The 15584-nt window shown below is 36.5% G+C and overlaps 1 long non-coding RNA gene across 1 annotated transcript; it reads right to left on the bottom strand.

The window, feature by feature from the left end:
• Positions 1–2263: 2263 nt before the first annotated feature.
• Positions 2264–10744, bottom strand: LOC131383393 (uncharacterized). The gene is made up of 4 exons (XR_009213383.1): positions 10605–10744; positions 10071–10236; positions 9386–9548; positions 2264–2365 (listed from the first exon to the last, which is right to left on the bottom strand). It is a non-coding gene; the product is annotated as an uncharacterized LOC131383393 (long non-coding RNA).
• Positions 10745–15584: the final 4840 nt, after the last annotated feature.

The following is a 15584-nucleotide window of genomic DNA, read 5'->3' as shown; positions in this document are numbered from 1 at the left end:
TTGGCATTTGAGAAAGCAGCAGAAGCAGAAAGGCCATTCTCACTTTCCCCTTGCCCTTCTCCCCTGAAGCAGGTCATACATAGACCCTCATTAGAGGAGTACCCTCCCTACATCCAGAGAGAAGGAGCTGAAAACACAGACATCAAGAAGCAGCTAAACAAATAGGCCTTACTCAGTTTTTCCCAGTTGATTGCCATTAGATCATATTCTTGTTCTCCAATCAACTGTCCATCTTCATCAAATCTAAGCCTAAAAACATACGGGTTTACTTGTTTCTTCGGATCTTCATTTCAAAGGCTCCCAGGACACTTAAAAGTTATATTAAATTTGTATGCTTTTCCTTTGTTACTATGTCATTTGTTACAGGGGCCTCAGCTGTGAACCTAAGATGGGAAGAATAGATATTTCTTTCCCCTCAATGGCACTTAAGCCTGAATTCTAAGCCACCTCTTGCAGAGTTACTCTTTCCCTGAGTTTTCTCCCATGTATATATGATATATACATGTTAATAAACATTTGTTTGTTTTTCTCCTGTTAATCCGTCTCTTCTTACAGGGTGCCCCAGTTGAGCACTTAGAAGTGTTAAGAAAAACTTATTTTTCGCCCCTTATACCCTGAAGTAAAAAAAAAATTATTTAAACTCTTTTTGAAGTTTTGCTTTTTATATTTTAAAGCCTCAACCTACCTGGTATTAATTATTATTATTATTATGTTTTTGAGGCAGGGTCTCACTCTGTCACCGAGGCTTGAGTCCAATGGCATGATCATTGCTCACTGCATCCTCAACCTCCTGGCTTAAATGGTCCTCCCACCTCAGCCTCCTGAGTTACTGGGACTACAGGCGTGAACGACCATGCCTGGCTAAGTTTTTTACTTTTTGTAGAGATAATGTCTCACTATGTTGCCCAGGCTAGTCTTGAACTCCTGGGCTCAAGAAATCCTCCAACCATAGCCTCCCAAAGTGCTGGGATTATAGGCTTCAACTATTGTGTCTGGTCCCGGGCATTAATTTTTATTACTGATGTGACATGGATTTTTATTTCACCATTATGAAATATAATGTATTTCAAAGTTCTACTTATCAAATTATTTCCTCCTTCTGCCTTTTGAGAAATAAAGTAAAATCCTAAGTACCCCCACTGACTAAATGAACCCCCTCTTGGCCACGTGGACCCCAGAGAAGTCTTAAAAACTGAGGTCCTCGTCATGATGGAATGGGAGGTCCGTCATGCCATGTTATATACACCGCTTCTCGTTAGCTGCCAGTCAATTTCCTTTCCTAAGGGTTGAACAGAAACCAGCCCTTTGGAGAGACTTGTTCCACCACTGATTTCAATGGACCACCTGACACTGCCGGACTCACCTCCTTTTTTGCATTTCCAAGGTAACTGACCAGCATTCCTTTCTGATAAGAGACCACAGACCAGCAACTGGTTCTGGCTGGTTTATAGAGGCTGAGCACAGGATGCCTGTGTGTCCTCTGTTTCACCTTTTGACATATAGAGCCTAATTTTAATGCATTTAAGTCTGAACTCTCCATTCCAAAGTAAACATGGGATGTATGCAACATGAATGTCTACTTACTGTGCATGCAGCCATCCCCCTGTCATAGATATTTATAGCTCCTCCTATAATCTGTGAAATATATATACATACTTAGCCAATCTATTTGACATAAGTTTCTGTCTCATCCTTCCCTCCCTCGAAGTGCCTGCTTCCAGTATCTGCTGGAGGCTACAGTTCCCAGGCCATGGAATGGTCAGTCTGCAGGCTGCAATTCTTTATGAAAAGTAAAGCTGTCCTTTTCAAATTCATAAACACTGTAATTGTTTAGTTAATACCTTTCTAGTGACTTTTATGACTTCATATATGAAACTTCCATAAATGTGGGGTTGGTTGTGCTTTGTTCAAAGATTGAGGGACTCCACCACCAGAATTTCTGATTCAGTAGACTTGGAGTGGGTCTCAACGATTTGCACGTCTTTCAAGTTCAGTGGTGAGGTTGATGGTGCTGTTCTGGATAGCCTACACTGAGAACAACTGTCTTATGCTAACTGTACTTGTATAGCTCTTTCCTTGACTTTGTCTTTATTCCTTTTCTTTCTGACCATTGCTTCAGTGTCTTTTTTTTTCACAATGCATTGGCAATGAGATGTGTTAAATTCTGCTTCTTTAAGAAGATGGAGAGGCAGCTGAAAATTATCTTCCCTAGGGAGATAATTTAAATAACACTTAAAATAACAAGCAATCTATTGGCCTTGTTGTGTAATAGGCGGAGTACTCCTTTCTGGCTGCAACAGATTGGGTTTTTATCTTTAACCATTTCACAGACACTGTTGTATAAGGTGTGGCGCAGACATGAGTCCTATAGGGGAGGATAAAGAAAGGCAAGAAACAAATCACAGCTTGTATTCACAGAGGGGAAAATAAATACATATTCTGAAATAACTATTCATAAGTTGCTATTCTTTTTTAAAGGAGTTACTTAATCTGTTTAAGAGTAATTTGAAGACTTAAGGTACAGTCCCAGGATTTTGGTACTAGCAGCTTCCTGACCTTATTAGCTATGCCTATAATTTATTCGCCTTGGTTTCAGCAGATGCTTGCTCTAACTGAACATGACTAATAAAATCTTCTTCAAAGTCTGTCTGTTAGCTTTTCAATCATATTTACCATAGAATAAAGGAAAAAGAATTTTAATTCCACAGGTAAAATTTCAGATTCATGGGTACTAAGCTAGATCTACACCTTGAACCTTTGTTTTGTTGTGCATTGTAGACAACTTATTTTTCTTCTTATTGTTCTATTTCAATGGTACATACCAAAGACAATCATGTCAACAAAACATGTCCATTATTCATTCGTACAGCAAAAATGAATTTATTGCACCTGTACCAGGTCCTCTGAAAATAATCAGCAAGATTGATATATTCTTCCCCTTTGATCTCATACTCTTGCAGAAAAGACAGATAAGTAAATGAGCACAACCAATTAAACATGGTCTGATAAGTAACATGATAAGCATGCTCTGGCTGGGGCTGATGGGTCATATGGGATCTGGCAGTGAAAGTATCTAACAATGCTTCGGCATAATGAGGAATGGGCACTACACACAAATCAAGGGAATGAGAACCATCTCTACTCACCTCAGGTGTAAGAGTTGGTACTCCTCATGCTACCCTTCTTCTGCTCTAATCTGCCAAACTTTTATAATCAATAAATATTCATGAGTACGCATTTTGTTTGGAAACCAGTTTCAAAAGGGCAAGCCATAGAGACTCACTTTCCCCAGGAATGCTAACTAGCATTCCCTAAAGAAAGAAAGGGAAACAGTTTCTCAGTTTAGATACCAGGAACCACTAATGATTCCTGGTAATCACCAGTAATCACCAGTAAACAATAATAGAAATGGAATTTCAGAAAGACTTAATGACCTTCTAAAGTGGAGCATTCGGCAAAGCTTGTCCAAGAGCGAGTATGTGTGAGGGCTGCTGGGCTCCCTTATCTTTTTCTTTTCTTTTTTCTTTTTTTTTTTCTTCAATAATCCATTTTGTCTACAGCCTGAAATTCACAGCAGTGATCAACTGTTGTAAACCAGAATAATAGCATCTTTGGCAGTAATGCTTGCAAAAATAATAGGGGGAATAGCAGGAGGCCTGCGAGAGCACCCTAGGGGGCTGAAATACAAAGCTTTCTGCACTTGTAAGGTAATGGGATGAAATTCCTCTTGGCCACCTGTGGTGCAAAATGAAGCCCCCTAAGGGATAAAATCCCACAACAACCTGGCCTGCCTTTACCAGCCTTTACATTCTTCCTCCCCATTTGGCTTTTAGGCTTTATTTATCATTTTTTTCCCCTAATAAAATTCAAATAACTTAAACAGTCCTCCAATAATTATTGTGCTTCTATTTTTAAATGAACATCTGCGATCACAGGAAGTATTCATAAAACATCAGTCTTTTTTTGATATAACATCTTCTACTCTGGTACTGTCACCTTCCTTCAAGTCCCTTGTCAAAGGGGTGCCTGAATGACCGACACTGATAAAGCGGAAGAATGTTCTAAAAAGGGAAGAAAGAAGAAGATATGTAAATCTCTCCTCTAACATCACTACACTGTACTATGCTTGCAGACTTCAAAAATCAGAGGGTTGAAGGTACATGCTATGTAAGAAGAAAGAAAGGTGAATTACCTTGTCTGAGAATTGAAAGGATCTGATCACGAACTGAAATTTTCTGAGTTAATCAGAAGCCAATTTTAATTCAAGGTAGGGATGATGGTGAGGGAGTGGTTAGATCTATATTTTTGTATTTGTACATTTTCAGTGCTCTAAAAACGTTTAATGTTGCTATTTATAAATTATTCTGAATTAGAATAGAATTTCAGAGATAAATACAAACTATTGTATGGCCCTTGAGGTATCATTTTTAACAAATCACTAGAAAGTTATAGAAATATCTCTCATATGTGCACACATCTTTTATTTATTTACTTATTATTATTATTATTATTTTGAGACAGAGTCTTGCTTTGTTGCCAGGCTGGAGTGCAATGGTGCAATCTCGGCTCACTGCAACCTCCACCTCCTGGGTTCACACCATCCTCCTGCCTCAGCCTCCCGAGTAGCTGGAACTACAGGCGCGCACCACCATGCCTAGCTAATTTTTTTTGTATTTTTAGTGGAGATGTGGTTTCACTGTGTTAGCCAGGATGGTCTCGATCTCCTGACCTCATGATCTGCCCACCTTGGCCTCCCAAAGTGCTGGGATTATAGGCCTGAGCCTGCATCTTTAGATATTAAAAGTTGAATATGCCTTTACGTTTGTGCCTGATCTTCCCACAATGTGAACTTGTGGGAAAAAATCTAAGAAAAGATAAATCTTTAGTTTCCTAAAGTTTACTTCATTTTATATTACATAACTACCCCTACTTATCTTTCTTTCCACCATCTAAATATCAAATATATAAATGTATTTCATAAATGTTCTGGGTTAGGTTTAGTTGCACATGCATTTCATAAATTTATACTGGAGGAGTTCCTTTGGACTGAAGCTGAAGAAATTGAACAAGGGAATTGATATGAACTTGCAAGAGTAGATTAAATTAATGCTTTGGTTCTCTGCCCCGAGGAGCTGCATTTGAACCATGAATGGCTAGTGGTTAGAAGTGCAGGAACTTTTACCAGGGTTAGTTTGGGTTATACTAGTTGGTTTAAGCACTAGGCAATTAACATGCTTTTCTCAACAGATTTCCAGAATATCAATGGAAAAGCAAAGGTGTATAGGGTGAAGGGAAAACTTTTCCTTTGCACTCTGATGGTTATTTGGGGGAATCATTTTCTGAACCCCAATAGGTGCTAAAGTAGGTCCTGGTGAACGAGATTTACCAGTAAAGAGAGAGAAACACATAGGGTGGATTTTTATACTATGCATGTATTTTGTATTTATAGAACACTTTTCATTTCAACATCTCAGAATAATTCAAAGCATAGTAATCAGTTGGAAGGAGGCTACTTCTGTGCTAAAGATATTAGGATACTAACTCACTAGATTTATAACTAACTCAAGGTCACTCACTATATTGATGTGAAGGTCCAGGGTGTGGAAGTCTCTCTTCGTATATATATATAATTAGCTATATCTATCTCTCTCTATATATCTATACAGACCTATAGGTAGACAGCTATCTATCTAGCTACCTAGCTAGCGAGATGACAGTGAAAAAAAAAATATATATATAATATATATATAATATACAGACTCTACAGGCCAAATTGACTAAAATACTGCCATTCCATTTTCCCTACACCCAGAACCTAGAATTTTCTCAATGAGAGAACCAAGAAGATACTGGGGTAAGAACTCAGACCTGGAATCTCTTCTGGATATGCAAAGAGATGCTGAGAGCTATAGGTGAAAGGCGATGTCTGGGGTTTTTTCTTTTTAAATCATTTTGAAACCATGTAATCTATCCATGCATTCTGTTGGGATCAAAGTATTTAATATGGAGAACACAATGTTCTCTGATGATACTCTTTGGCGTTAACTTGATTATCAAAAGTCTTGGAGCTGGAGGACTCTTTCTACCTACCTAGCTCTGCCAGAGAGGTTAGCTCAATATTTAGTTTATAAAGATTGAAGTTTTATTCCTGTGCACAGTGCTAAGGACATAATAGTGATGCAATGTAAATTTGAACAAAAATTAAATAAATTATTTATGCAAATGTATCTTTATAGTATCTCATATCTACCAACCTCCTTCATAACACATAAATATAAGGCAACAACAACAATAACCTACCAAACACCTTTGATTCTATTTTATTGCTTCTTCCTTGGTTCTTGAACCTATGGAATAATTCTGAGCTGCATCTGTCTAAGTGTTTTTCTTCTGATGAATGTATACTTTTGAAGGTGTGTTGATCTGCTAAGATAAGAAAGCTGGAAGCAATATGTGTTGCTTTCATGATGTCTAGAATAACTTGCAAATCATAATGACAGAGGCTATCTTCTTATTTTTTTAGCTCTGAAACTTGCAAAGGTGCCCAGAGGCTGATAAATGATGGGCAAATCTCATAAATATAATAAATACATAATAACTAACTAAATAAATAATAGATATATAGCTTTGCTATTGACTTTCATGAGAGATGTGTGTATAGGAAGTAGAGATACTGGTTGACAGTTTTTAAAGTGCTTTATAAAAGGGTCTATTTAAATATAGCATATTGCTATTATTCTAAAGGCAAATACATCCCTATAAGTAAAGGGCCTGTCAGCATTTCTATTGGAAGTTTACATTCTAAGAGTGTGTAACTCAATCCTAAATTGTGCTGTCAGCTAAAATATGCCATATAAACTTCCAGTGTCATTTTTTTAAACATTTGGAATCCCAAAACCCCACATTTTTTTCACATGTGGACATTAATCTAAAGTAGAAGTCAGTAATTGCCAATGTTATCAAATTTTATTCCATCTCAATAAGACAATCTTTTTTAAGAAACCAAGGCTGCCAACACTAAGGAGCATACATAATTAGATTTTTGTGATTCTACTTTATATCAGTGTTTTGGTGAAATACAATGTGTAGGTGGTTGCTGTAATACTGGCTTCCAAGTCATTTGGAGGAAAATAATTATGCCTGGGGCCCTGGAAAAATTTCAATTTTGAACTAGATATGTGAAAGTATTAACAATCATGCCTACTGAGATGAACTATCTACCAGTGACATTTAAAACTAGCCTATTCATTTCTATTATTTATGGGCTAGATGTCTATTTCAGGAATTTATGGCAAACATCTGATCCAAAAGTAGTTATGTTCTTGACAACAAAAAGTGATAAAGAAGCTGTAGAGAGCAATGAAAATTGATGGGGATAGAGAGTGATAAACAGCAAAAGATACCCATTAAAGGCCAAATGACTGGTGAAGCTGAAGAGAAGGGTCTGAGAGCTAAACTGGAGTGCAGGTTGGTCATTTCACAGGTGCAATCAGCCAGCTCTTATCATTTCTGGTTTGTTTTGGATTGAAATCTGAAGGTAACATATTAGAGTTTGGGTCTGATGTGATTCTGTCGTTGTGAGAGGACAAGAAAGATCATGACTTGTGTTTTCAGGGAACTTAATATAATAAAATCGTCAACTTTCAAGTTAAGATCACAGAGCATTTCTTACTAGGATTGAGTAAAATAAAACTGAATGAGAGTGTCACAGGTAAGTTTCCTAGTGGCATATGCGATTTTCAATGACTTCTGACTTTTAAAAGAATTTTGTAACTTTCTATTCAGATATCAGGGACTCATATTTAGTCAGTGTTTTTTTTTTCAGCATAAGACTGAAAATACAACACGTTGGTGTTTTAGAAGTGAATTTAAGAGTGTGTTTCCCTTTCAGCAAACAAAAATATGACATAATCATATTGGTTTGTTGGTCTTGAGTTCGGCTAAATCTGGGTTCTTGTCCCATGACCAGGAAAATTTAGGCACATAGTCACATTGAAGGGTGAGAAGGACAGAATGTATTAGACAAAAGGAAAGCTCTCAGCAAAGAGAGGGATTCTCCAAGCAGGCTTCCCCATCACAGATAAATACTAGGCCACCACACATGAGCTAAAGATGCCAGTCTCCTTCCCTGCAAAAGGCATGAATTCCTGGTGGCTTCACACCATTATGCCAGCGGATGTGGGCCTCCAGTTCGTTGTGGGCATGTCCAGGCAAGACCCTGTGCAGGCTCCCAAATCTGCACAAAAATATCTGGTGTAAACACTTGTTGGGGGGTTGGAGATTCTCCAGGGACCCTTCCTTATCTTCGTAGGCATTTGTTTGCCTCCAACCTCTATCAGTCTCATCACCAAAATGCAAATAAAAACTGAGTGGAGAAACTATGTTCTCTTCTCAAAAGTAGGTAGAGGGAGTGCCTACTATCATACTGGGCATTTTGTGTATTAGTTCATTTAATTATTCATATAGCATCTATCTGAAGAAGGAATTATTTCCCTTTTTATAGATTAGAAAGGTTAAACTCAAAAAGATCAAAATTGCCTGCCGGGTTCACATGAGTAGTAAATTATCAGAAGTAGGTGTCAAGAGAAAAATTTCATCTTTGCCCTCTGAAGATCTGCTAAAGAATCAAATCACAAAAGGCAAATTCATTTAAAAAATTCATACATTTATTAATGTGTACATAGAGATAATCATAGAGTGATTTCCTACCCACTCAGTGGAGTTCAGAACCTTGTGTACAATTTTAAGTTTACAGAAAGAATAAAGGCTTGGATCCTGGCAAAACAGGTTATGGTGACCGAATGGGCTACTGGAGGGAGGAGAAGAAGCATTCTGTTGAGAATTCTGTTAAATGATTTCTAGGGAGAATGAATGGAACTGGGAACAGAGATTAACTTGTAAAAGTTCCCTTTGGAATTTGAATGACCCTGAGAGACAGAGATTATTTTATAAAACGGTCTGTTCAGACTACATTTTTGTCTTTGGTCGGTCCAGACTTTAGGCAGATAAAGGACTTAAGAGAATGACTTTATCCTGTAGTTTCGGGAACACAGAGGATTGAGTGATGGCGGGAGAGACAGAGGTCAGCAAGACCTTAGAGTCTTCTTCAGTTCTGCATGTCAAAGTTTCACATTTTGGGTTACCCATTTGTGATCCCTAATATTCCTCTGTCTGAACTTTTCTAGAAGTTTCACACACTAAAAGCTGAGTTGGTAGCTGTGAAGAGAAAAGTTGAGTTAACAGTTGAGTGCAATGTATCCCCTTAAAGCATCTTTCATTTCTGGGAATAGGCCAGTCCCATTAAAGAGGCACGTTTCATTTCAGGAGATGTTGTTGTAGATGGAGAGTCAAACAGAAGAAAAGTAAAGGTTGATTTTGGAAATACCTAAAAATTGGTTTCCTTAGACTCAAGGAAGCAGTCAGCTGAGGTGTCTAGATGTTAGATTCGAAACATCTTCAGTTAAAATGGAAATAGGCAGTGGGAATATGACAGATTTTTCTCATCTGTAATCTGTATGTTACAAGGTATGAGCTTCAGCTTGCAGGACCTAGGAAAAAGATATTAGCGATTTTATTGAGTCCAGGTCAGAGAAATGAAAGGAAAATTTGGAAAGATTAGTTTGGAGACTTGTAGCCAGGCAATAATTCAGGATTCAGTCCAGATTAACTCAAAAATAACAAACAAAAATAACAAGTATACTAGAATTCTTCTGAAACATAATTTTTCTCTCTCTAGTTCCCTATTTCTGTTAAGGATAAATCATAGTAAGACTAGTTTATTAGCAAAATAAATTTTAATTTCATTATGCTTGGCCTGATTATTCATAAAAATTTCAGCCAGGATAGTGATTGGCCATATAGGCTCTTTTTAAGTTGACTTTGCTGAAACTTTTTAGTAAAGAATCTTAGATTAGACTTAAATGCCTTGAGGCTATGAAGCCAAGCCCCCCAAATTTGCCATTAGACTGAGCCTGGAATACCTATATGAATTAGGTGAATTCCTCTTTTCTCAAGGTCTCAAAATATCCCGAGTTTCCTGAACCTATTGGAAAGAGATATTCTTTACTTACCACAGGTCAGGAACTTTGCAGACAAGGTACCAGGCCAGCATTTTCAGGGGGCTTTTTATTAGCTCTATAAAGTCAATTTTAATTTTTTAGATTACTCTGATCATATCTAAAAATATGCCATTCCAGTCAAAGCCTTGCAAAAATAGCCAGTGTCTTCAATTGTGTCCTGCAATAAAAGAACACAGATTCATGTTGAATTATGCAAATAACTATATTACCATAAATTAAGAATACTCACTAAGAGTTTCTACATTCCTGGAGAAATCAGGTAGAGAAAAAGATGAATGTTTCAATTTGATCACAAAAGTATACTTTACTCAATTGTTAAAGGTATAAATAATTCAAAAGAAAAAAAGTTTTTTGACTCTGCAAAACAAAACAAATACATCAGCAATGTGTCAAACAAAAACAGTAATAAAAAAATTAGTTCTCTTATCAGTTTAGTCCCATGTATTTAACTGTTTTTCTGGTTTGTGTTTGGTTAGCAATTGTCATAAATGCATCAGCATTGTAATTAGTCCTGGAAGTTTTTACCTAGTCCAATGGTATGGTCTTCAAAGTTATAAGAAACTATTCAAGAGTTCTTGTCAGGGAACTTTCTTCGAATTTCCTTGAAGAAGCAGCAAATTTTGGATTGTAGCCAATTACAAAATGGGTTTTTGAGAGTAATCAAAGTAGAACAATACTTGTGGATGTGAACAAACTTTGAATAGTCATGGTTAAAGCCACAACTAACAAGAAAATTTGATTATTTCTCTGACATACAACAATTTAACTTAATAATTAAAATTATTACTGACAACATATACTAAGCTGTTACAGAATTTTAGGAATCTCACACAATTTTGGAACATATATTAATAACACATTTATATAAATATAATCTAAAGAAAAGTTAAACCATTTTTTATTTGACATGCTCCCTGTAAGACTTTTATATACCAAATAAGTCTAATATGTTTTTCCTGGACTTTCAAGGGCCCTAACATCTATAAAGTTAATTTGTCATCAAAAGGACACAATTTAGGTTTAAAATTTGATTTTTAGGAGTATGTCAAATATTGAAGACTTAAAACACTTGATATCAAGGTAGAATTACAGGTCAACATAAAATAATAGCCATTCGTTTAGCCAAAGTGATAATTCAAAGATTCCAAAAAGCAAATACTTTTACTTTTTGATAGAGAGTATATTTAGTTTTCTAAATAGTCATAAGACCTACTAAAGATAGCATGAGTAAAACAAAATCTGTCTCTCTCACTCTCCCTTCTTTTTATTTTTTTAGTCTACTTAAAGGGGAAGAATTTTCAATTATTTCTATCTCTTATTAATATTACACAAAGCCTTGTTTCAAAAGAAAACCAAGCTTTACCTTTGTGTCACTTTATTGTTCATATTAAAGCTAATAATAATAATGGAATCATAGAAACAGATTAATTCAATCTCAATCAGTTTTGCCCAAACAGTAGTAGAGATGGGGTTTCACCATGTTGGTCAGGCTGGTCTCAAACTCCTGACCTAGTGATCCACATGCCATGGCCTCCCAAAGTGCTGGGATTACAGGCATGAGCCACCCCACCTGTCCAACAGGATAAAATTTTCATAAACCCTTCTAAAACCTCTTGAAATTTTAAAATTTTTTCTAACTTCTAATATTCATTCAGTTTTGTCTACTACCTTTCTCCTTAATTTAAAAACAACTTTTAAAACGTCTAAACTAGGAAAAATTACTTTCCTTTTAAGAAAAAACACATATTCTTTTTTATAACCTTTTTTGCAAAAAGAAAAATTTTATAAAAAATCTACTTTGCATAAGAATTGGTGCTTTTCTATCTGGCAGTTTAAATTACATATGTTAATTATAATGTTACCTCTTAGTAACACTTATTTTTAGTGAAAAACCTAGGAAGCAAGGAATTTTAATTATGTACCAAATTCAGAGCCCAAACAAAGGACAGAGCTGTGAAAACAATGCCCAGATAATTTAACCCTTCCCAGCATGGCCAAAGGACACAGCTGGATCAAGGAAGACATGTTGAGTTTGGCTTTGCTCGGGCCTCACCATGCCACTTGTCTAAAACTCCAGAATCTAAAAGCTCTAAACCAAGAAATAAGCTCACAGATAAAGTAAGCAAGTATCACGTGTATGACAGAAGCAACACTTATGATCTTAAAAAACTAGCAGAGGCAATATAAACTTGACTGATCAATAAACTGAGGAAAAAAATGTATAAATTAAATTTTGAAGATGTTTTTATATTACATTGCCAAAATTTAAAAATTAGCTTTATTTACCAGAAATTATTAATGTCACATAAGCTGAAAAATCATTTGGGCTTATTTGCTTAATTTATGGGTACTAATTTATTTATAAGTCAATTTGATATATAGACAATATAAAATTATAGAGATGTACACATGTAGACATAAAAATACAGACAAACACAGATAAAGATTTTATAACTTTGTTTTTTAATATTTTAGCCACAAGACTGGTAAAAGTTATTTGTTTAAAAGGGTTCCTAGAAAGGGGTCCCAATGCAGACCCCAAGAGAGGGTTCTTGGATCTCACACACAAAATAATTCAGGGTGAGTTCATAGAATAAAGTGAAAGCAAGTTTATTAGAAAAATAAAGAAACAAAAGAAAGGCTACTTTATAGGCAGAGCGGCAGCATGGGCTGCTTGACTGAGTATACTTATAGTTATTCCTTGATTGTATGCTAAACAAGGGGCGGATTATTCATGAGTTTTCTGGGAAAGGTGTGGGCCATTCCCAGAACTTGAGAATTCCTCCCCTTTTATACTATACAAGATAACTCTGGACACTGCCATGGCATTTGTAAATTGTTATGTTGCTAGTGGACTGTCTTTTAGCATGCTAATGCATTATAATTAGCATATAATGAGCAGTGAGGAGGATCCAAGGTCACTTTTGTTGCCGTCTTGATTTGGGTGGGTTTTGGCCAGCTTCTTTACCTCATCCTGTTTTATCAGCGTGGTCTTTGTGACCTGTGATACTAGTCCTGCCAACCTCCTATCTAAGCCTGTGGCTAAGAATGCCTAACCCCCTGGAAACGCAGCTCAGCAAGTCTCATCCTCATTTTACTCAGTTCCTGTTCAAGATGGAGTCACTCTTGTTTGAATGCCTCTGACAAAAGGACAATTGGATTCAAACTATGCCTTTCTAAATGGAAAAGGTTAAAGTTTATCTGTCTCACAAGGCCAAAGGCCTTGCTGACTTTCAAAGAAAACGTCTAGCAAACTTATATCTCAAAGCACAGAGAGAATTTGATCTTGTTTTTTAAAGGAGTTTGAGTGTGTTGGTTAGAAAAAGATTAAAAATCGATGTCAAGGAAATAAATTTCATTTAGATAGGTAGTTTTTAATTTACTCTTTGTTTTCCATTTGGACCACTAAGCTCAGAGCAGTCCATTAAGAACAAGGCTGACAAAACATTTGTAGTTGCTAGGACATAATAATTTCAATACGTGAAAAGCAGGTGCAGTGGGACGATACGAAGCACCTAGGTCTTTAAAAGCCAAGAAAATGATTAGCCCCCCAATAATAGTAACAATTTATTGCAACCACTGTCAGCAACCTCCAAAACCATACCCTCACCAGTGACTCAACAGCCATCCATACTTAGAGGTCAAGTGTTCTCTCATAGTACAAAGTAATTGCTGGTACCCCCACAAAGACAAAGTGATCAGGCAACATAGTATAAAAGAGGGCAGAATTTTAGACCTGAGAAAGATTTGTCAATGACTCTTCAGGCCCCACGGGAAGATGGGAGATCCCAAAAAAGAGGTGAGTGATGCCTTTTTCTATGTTTGTTAAGGTGCCTGAGTCATTGTAAGTCCTTCTAGATCCTTTCATGTGGTACCAAAGATGGCAAAGAGGAAGAAGGAGTAGGACAAAGTAGAAGCAAATGAGAGAACAATTTTTAAGAAATGAAATGAATAGAGTAATCACTTACATAATTAATTTTAAAAAAAGGTTTTCAGTCAATTAGAAAACATTCTCAAAAACAGGATCCAAGAGAAAAAGCAAAAAGGCCTTTAAAATATATGTATATCTTGATTATCAGCTCTTAATAAAGCCAGCTTTCAACCATATAGCTCTTTGAAAAAAATCCTTTTAAATTTCTTATCAGATTAGCTAGGACAAACATCTATTTCCAGCTTTTGATTTTTTTTAACCAAAAGTACTCTCCCACCTCATAAGATTCAGAATCACCTCAAAGACAGCTCAGAGAAAGCAATGTTTCACTAGTTGCAAATGAGATACAACCAACATCTGTCCAGCCACATTTTCTAGGGTCTCAGATTTTCAGTGGTTTACACACCAAGGCCCAAAAGCCCCAAAATGCCCATACAGACTAAAGAATACAGGAAATCAAAAGCTGCCCAAGAAAGGGAAAAGGTCCAATGAATGGGGATCCCCAAAAGTCAAAATTCACACAAATATCAAACGAAAAGGGATTGATTGTGAAACCACCACTGAAAAATTATAACTGGGTCAGTGAAGGAGATCTGACTTAACCAACTCCATCTTGCTTCTAACCTCCAAGCTGTCTTTGTTCATTCCAGGGTGTAGGCCAAGCTAACTTTGGGAGGAACTTAGTTTATGGTTTAACTTTGAAACAAAGACAGTAACAGCCTTTTTCCAAATCAAAATCAGACTAGACTGCCTTTGTAGGACTAAGAAATTAGTCACAATATTAGAAATTATAGTTTAGGAGTCATGCAGCAGGAGGCTACAAGATTCTGACCCTCCCCAAATTGTTCCTGGGGATAACATCATTATTGTAAAACCTAAGAGCAGTGCTTGAGATATTTTGCTGATCCTACACTTGATGGATCAACTGGCACCATTCGGATGGATAAACTCGTTCATCTGATCCTGTGGCCCCCACCTAGGAACTAACTCAGCAGAAGAGAACAGCTTCAACTCCCTGATCTCCAACCCAATCAAGTAGCACTCCCAACTTACTGGTCCCTACTTACCAAAATATCCTTAAAAACTCAGATCCCTGAACTCTCGGGGATATTGATTTGAGTAATAATAAAGCTCTGGTCTCCTGTACGCCTGGCTCTGTGTGAATAACTCTTTCTCTATTGCAATTCCTCTGTCTTGATAAATCGGCTCTGTCTAGGCCGTGGGCAAGGTGAACTTGTTGGGCAGTTACAATTTCCTGACTGGGAGTCAAACCCAGGCTGCAACAGTGAAAGTGCAGAGTTTTTACTATCAGACTATAAGTTGCAGAATTGTAGTCCTCAGACTACAGCCTTTATTGTTAATCCTGCAGGGAATCTAAAGAAAGGCAGTCTGAGTATAGAAAAGATTTTAAATTTGTTTTAGGTCAAATTTTTGCCTTTTAATTTAGTCAAGAGAACTTTAAAGCTTAGTCATGACACTATTATGTATCTTTGTTTTTAAATTTTGATTTTTCCCATAAATACAAATAAGGCAATTGTTTAGAATAAAGTACTCTAAAATTACAATTTAAAAAA

Source organism: Hylobates moloch, unplaced genomic scaffold, assembly GCF_009828535.3.
Source record: "Hylobates moloch isolate HMO894 unplaced genomic scaffold, HMol_V3 SCAFFOLD_4, whole genome shotgun sequence".
Taxonomy (NCBI): Eukaryota; Metazoa; Chordata; class Mammalia; order Primates; family Hylobatidae; genus Hylobates; species Hylobates moloch.
Note: the sequence above shows the minus strand (reverse complement) of the source record. Positions and strands in the feature narration are given on the sequence as shown.